Source organism: Piliocolobus tephrosceles, chromosome 6, assembly GCF_002776525.5.
Source record: "Piliocolobus tephrosceles isolate RC106 chromosome 6, ASM277652v3, whole genome shotgun sequence".
Lineage (NCBI taxonomy): Eukaryota > Metazoa > Chordata > Mammalia > Primates > Cercopithecidae > Piliocolobus > Piliocolobus tephrosceles.
Genome location: NC_045439.1, coordinates 118138319 through 118145303, shown reverse-complemented (window position 1 = coordinate 118145303; position 6985 = coordinate 118138319). Strand labels below are relative to the sequence as shown.

The window sequence follows — 6985 nt, the reverse complement described above, 5'->3', positions numbered from 1 at the left end:
CCCATAACATTTATTATGTGCTACTACATGTTAGGCACTAATAGACATAGATAGGTAGAGACACAGATAAAAATATAGACATGGATATTGATTTATAAAGTGATATGTATTTGTACATATATATATATACACACACACACACATCTATTTATGTGTATAGCCTCTTTTAATCCTTACATAACTCTTTTAAGTAGTTACTTATCTCTATTTCATAAATGTAGACATGGAAGCCTAAAATAGTATAACTTGTGCAAGTTCACAGAGCACAGCCCAAATTCAAACCCAAGCAATCAAATTTTAGATTTTATGCTGCATAGCCACCATATTTTATTGCTTATGTAACTGAGTAAGGTTTTAGTTTTACACCAGAACTGGAAGCTGTGGCTGAGTACCATCCACAGATCAGCACCACAGAGGAATTTTTGCCGATATTGATGCAATTGAGATTAAATTTAAAGAGAGATTAATGTAGAATGACCCTTCTAAGGAAAAGCAGTATAGCTACAAATTCAAGGAAAGAGACTCTGATAGCAATTATCTGACACTGCCTAACTCAGAGGTTTAAGTTTAAGCTTTAGAGATCTTTGGAGACACCCATTTCTTCTTGTCACAGGAAATTGATGAGATTTAGGTCCCCATCCCTCAAGACGTTTTGATTCCTAATTGTTATTCTTCCACTGAGAATCATCTTGAACAGAGAACATTCCTAAGCCTTGCTCCTTTAGGGAGCACTCACATCAAACCAAGAAAACAGAGACTAAGACATTTCTGCAATTCTAACTTCTTTCTCACTTCTCTCCGGCTCCTGAATATCAGTAATAATAAAACAAGATTACAGTAAATATTATTTTTCCATTTATTCTCCTATAAATTTAAAACATTCAATGTACACAAATCTCTTATTCAACTATAAGCCAAAATTAGGCAAGTACAATCTACTTTATGCAAGGGATTAAATGTGAAAAATCATTACTTTCATGAAGAAATATGGCAGTTCACAGAAACTGAAATTTTTAAAACAAAAATTCATTTCTGAAATATAATTATTGCTAAAAAAAATTTAGAAAATGACCCCTGCATATTATTGAAGTGTTTTCTGTTGAAAATAAAAATTTGAGCTCATATACTTAAAATCCGTACAAATGACCAAATAAATTCAATAGGAAAAATTATCTTTTTCAGCAGAAGCCAGAGAATATCATCTAAATATTGACATTTCAAGAAACTGGATATAAATGAAACCAAAGTGAGATATGAAACAAGCTAGTGAGAAGAATAAGAAATCTGCCTAAAAATGAATTTTGAAACTAAGGGTAAAATGCAAGAGCATAACTAATGATCGTTCATAGTGTATCTTAGATAAAATGCCAACTCAAGCTAGGGGTATGGGTGTGACAGCGGAGGGGCGGATATTCTGCTAAAATTTAGATTTTGAAATCCAAGTTTTACTCCAGAACACTAGTTCCTTAGAAGGAAGGCCTTTCAAACTCAGAGCAATGTCACCCAGAGTATCTTTTCTTAACACTGATCAAGTTGTTTTTCTGCTATTTGTTAAGTTAATGACAGAAGCTCATGTCCTTCAGAACAGGGCTCGAGAAGTTGGATGTTAAGGTATATGTGTTTGAATCTGTTGCATCTGAATATATAACAATTGTTCCAAGCACCCATTTGGATAGACTGAATTCGACTATAAGTAGCATACTTACAGTTTGCACTTACTATGAACAACATTCTGAATAAATCTTCAGCCTTACCAAGGATGCTTCCTTTAAAGACAATTAGAGATGGATTTTTGCATTATTTGGTTTGACTTGCTATAGTACTTGAAAGACAAAATATTTTGCAAGTATTCTCCCTGCCTATGTATATCCTGTCTTACTCAGTGCAAATTATAAAAGCCATAGACAGATGAAAAATCATTCAATATTTTCTGTTGTTTGTCCAAGATGAAGATTGACAAAAACCACATCACTTCCAAATTCTTTGCAATTATAGACCCTTTTCTAACAGAGAAAGTGGGTTGATTTGGGAGTATACAGAGAGAGCCTAATACGTGAATTCTTAACAAATATCTTTCTTTGAGAAGAACTTACCCAAAGCTTGAAAAATCTTTCCAAATATTCACATTTTAAAAATGTGATTTCAAAGATAATTGCACTTATATAAATTATATAAAATTAATTTAGAAATTATAGAAAAATACTGAGAAAAGTGAGAAAAAATCATAGCTATTTAAACACATAATTGCTGAGAAGAAAAATTCAATGGAATTATGCAAACAAAACTTTACAGAGGTGTTGAAGATCTACATGGTAAATTATTTCAGAATATAAAGAAGAATGATAAGATGATAGAAACTATGAGTATGAAAATTCTATGTACTTTCTATTCTCCAAAGAGTAATGTATTCTAAAAAAGAATTATATACTCTAAAAAAAAGCAATTATAAAATTTTAAAGATTTCTATTAATTTTTTATTAATTTAATTAAATAAAATAATTGAATTTAATATTTTGTGTTAATTTAATTTTAAAATGTTAGTTGAAAAGTTGTTTTGGAAAAATAGAAGTGATAAGTAAAATAATATAAAACTAGATTTGTTGAGTCATTTCTTTAATATGTTTATTAGTCTTAACAATAATATAAAAATGAATAAATAATGAAAAAATAGTATTCTCAAGTAAATTGTCAGAATTTCTCTGAGGTTGTCAAGATTATATGACATGGTGTGTCTAATGCACTGATTCAAATACCTACTACATAATACTTTCTCAACAAGTTATAAATCATAGTAATTATTATAATCATTATTATTACTACAGGATTGTCAACCTTTATCTCAAGCCACAGACAAGGAGAAAATATTCACAATGCATATATCTGGGAAGGATTTATGCTCAGAATATATGAAGAACACCCACAAGTCAATAATAATAAGCAAGTAATCCACTAATAGTAAGCAAAAATACTTGTACAGACAATTCACACATAAAGATGTATCAATGGCCAATAATTACATTAAAAGATGTTGAATATCATGAGCCATCAGAGAAATGCAAATTAGGACCACAAACACATGAAACTGCAAGCAGCCAAAAATGGATAAATCAAGAGTGACAACAACAAATGTAAGTGAGGTTATGGAATGACCTCTTACATTGATGATAAAAGGGTAAAATGGTATAATGAAATTTGAAAGAAAGTTTGCATTTTCTTATCAAATTAAACATGCATTTATTCTGCAACCATGTAATTCTATTCCTAGTTACTTTTCCAAGGGAAATTAGGATGTAGGCCTACAAAAGACTTATAAAAATATGTTCATAGCAGCTTCATTTACAATAGAAAAAACTGACAATAACCCAGAGTTCCATCAGCAATATATACACACATTTTAGCATATTTGTCTAATAGAATACTACTTAATGATAAAAAGAAAGAAACACAACATGAATGAGTTCTGAAAACATTCTAAAGAGAAGAAAAAGCTGGACACAAAAGAAAAACACATACTAAATAATCCCGTATATATGAAGTTCTAGAACAGATCAGTGGTTGTTCTGTGCAAGAAGAGGCAGTAAGAAACTTTTGAGTGCAATAAACGTGTTTTTATTTTGAAAAGCATGGGGCTTATATTTGTGTATGCATTTGAAAAATGTATTAAGTTGTAAAATTAAGATTAGTCCGTTGTACTGTATGTAAATGTAAATTTTACAAAAAGCAAATCAGTGATAAGTTTGATGTTTGGAAACAAACATTAAACAACATTGAGTAGATTTCCTTTTATAGTGACGTATTAGTCCATTCTCATGCTGCTATGGAGAAATATCCGAGACGGGGTAGTTTATGAAGAGAAGAGTTTAATTGACTCACAATTCTGAGTAAATTGGGAAGCCTCAGGAAACTTACAATCATGGTGGTGGAAGGCACCTCTTCACGGGGTGGCAGGAGAGAGAAGTGCTGAGCAAAGGTGGAGAAAGCCCCTTAGAAAACCATCAGATCTCATGAGAACTCACTCACTCACTAACATGAGAACAGCTAGGGATAATCATCCCCATCATTCAGTTATCTCCCACAACACATGGAGATTGTGGAAACTACAATTCAAGATGAGATTTGGGCATGGAAACAGCCAAAACATATCTAGTGGTATCTTTAAAAATTCTGAAGGAGTCCTCGTTAGTATAGTGGTGAGTATCCCTGCCTGTCACGCGGGAGACCAGGGTTCGATTTCCTGACGGGGAGGCAAGTAGATACTTTGGCCCTGCGCGGTGGCTCAAGCCTGTAATCCCAGCACTTTGGGAGGCCGAGAAGGGCGGATCACAAGGTCAGGAGATCGAGACCATCCTGGCTAACACGGTGAAACCCCGTCTCTACTAAAAAAAAAAATTAGCCAGGCGAGGTGGCGGGCGCCTGTAGTCCCAGCTACTCAGGAGGCTGAGGCAGGAGAATGGCGTAAACCCGGGAGGCGGAGCTTGCAGTGAGCTGAGATCCGGCCACTGCACTCCAGCCTGGGCGACAGAGCGAGACTCCGTCTCAAAAAAAAAATTCTGAAACTATTTTTTATCAACTTAAGGAAATAAATAAGCTCTTGGAAATCATAGGAACCAGATTTCTCACAGTTCCAAAACAATGTTACCAATGGAAAGGCAAAAGACTAGAATGTACCTTGTGGGGTTTGTTTGATATCAGAGATAATGTATCAATATGCAATCATGGTTTCAATATATGTAAACTATGTGTCTATATTGTAGCTCTCTGCAGAAAGGGTCTAGAAATAATAACAACTACCATTAAACTTATCTACTAGTTGCTTATTATATGCCATATTTCACTAATAAGAACAAGGATTCCTTGGAGAATATGCTGATTTCAGAGTTGGAAGTGAGAACAAATAAAAGATGGGCCTGAAATAACTTTTTGCATCAGAAAATAAGAAAGTGCTAGGTCTTAGTCTGTTCAGGCTGCTATAACAAAATACTGTGGACTGAATGTAACAACAGACACTTATTTCTTCTACTTCTGGAGGTGGAGAACTCCAAGTTCAAGGTGCCATCCAATTTGGATCCTAGTGAGAGTCCTCTTCCTTCTCTTTCCTCTCCATGTCTTCAATGGTCTTCACTGGTGGAGACAGAGAGTTCTAGTTTGTCTTCCACTTTTAGTAAGGACACTAATCCCATCATGGGACCCCACCTCATGACCCAAACCAAATTACCTTGCAAAGACCACTGACTCCAAATGCCATGCAATTGGGAGTTAAAACTTTAACATATACATTTAGGGATGGGAATATAAACTTTCAGTTCATAACATGCTTCCAAAATATTATGGAAATATTAAAAGGATGTAAATATTATCACAAAGGGGGTTCCATTGGCTAAATCTGTGACAATTTGATCATCAAAATAAATCATTACACTAATCAATTATAACCCAGTTTAAGAAATAGGAATCCATGATATAAATAAATGCACAAATAAGCAAGTAAATGAGGAAACTGTACTGTAGAATTTTAACATATATAGATATAGAATTAGATGAAGTTAGAAAACCATCAAAAGATGTTAAAACTGGTACGTGAAAGTTTAAAAAAAATGAAGGCCAGAACACTTTTACATAGTCTTAAAACATCTCCTTACAAATTATTTAATACAGGAAGAAAAAAACCATAAGATTACATGAGCAACTTGATAATATCCACCTTAAGCAATTGAGCAAAGATAAAGCACCATTGCTGGGACAGATTGATATCATGTTTCTCCAGATAGAATATAATTTCTGTGGTATTCTTGTCAAAATGCATGACCTAAATCAAATAATAAAGAAATATAAAATAGCCCTGCGTGGTGGCTCATGCCTGTAATCCCAGCACATTGGGAGACCCAGGTGGGTAGATCATGAGGTCAGGACTTCAAGACCAGACTGGCCAATATGCTGAAACTCTGTCTCTACTAAAAATACAAAAATTAGCCAAGCATGGTGACACGTACCTATAATCTCAGCTACTCAGGAGACTCAGGCAAAAGAATTACTTGAACCTGGGATGCAGAGATTGCAGTGGGCCAATACGGTGCTGCACTCCAGTCTGGGTGACAGAATAAGATTCCATCTCAAAAAAAAAAAAAAGACACATAAAATAAATCAAATCGAGTCTCAATGTACAAAGTAATTAGCCTGTACTCTTCAACATGACAGGTTAAAGAAAGACAGAACAGCTGAGAGATATTCTAGATTAAAAGAAGCTGAAGAGTCATGAGGGTTAAAACAAATTTTGAAATCATGGATTGCACCTCTGACTAAACAAAAAAAAAAAGCTGTAAAGGAAATTATTGATACAGTTGATGCAATCTGAATACTGGTTAGAGTTGTGGATAATATTTATCAATATCAAATCTCCTTATTTTGATAATTGTACTGCTGTCATGTAAGAGAATATTCCTGTTGTTCAGAAACTTCCTGATATATTTAGGGGTAATAAGAAACAATGTCTCTAGATTATTTTTATAAGATTCAGAAAAATAAAAATTCCATACATATTTTAGAAGGTAACCTCCAGAAAGGACTCTCATGATCCCTGCCTCGAGGTATTTCATGGGCTGGATTTTGGAGACTTGCTTTTCAGGACTAGAAGGCAGAGGGATGGTATATGTTTTCAAGAGGAGTTTGTAAGAGTCAGTGTAGCCTTACCATCTCTCAGACTTTCAGGATCTTCAGGATACACTCTGCAGACATATTGAGCACAATCTTAAGAGAGATCCTAAGCGAGACATCCAGCTGAGTTGCTCCCTGATTCCAATCCTTGCAAATGGTGTGGTATGTTGAAAGGTGTTTGTTTTAGGTTGCCAGGTTTTGGAGTGATTTACTACCCAATAATGAATATATACTATATGTTTCTTTTCATATGAAATCCTAAGCTAGATAAAGCTAAATGATACTGAAATGTACAACACTGCTAAGTTTTGAAGGTAATCTGTTAAACTACAAT

At 34.0% G+C, this 6985-nt stretch overlaps 1 non-coding gene across 1 annotated transcript; it reads left to right on the top strand.

Annotated features, from left to right (window-relative positions):
• The first annotated feature begins 4173 nt into the window (after positions 1-4173).
• Positions 4174-4245, top strand: TRNAD-GUC. Its single transcript has one exon. It is a non-coding gene; the product is annotated as a tRNA-Asp (tRNA).
• The last annotated feature ends 2740 nt before the right edge of the window (positions 4246-6985 follow it).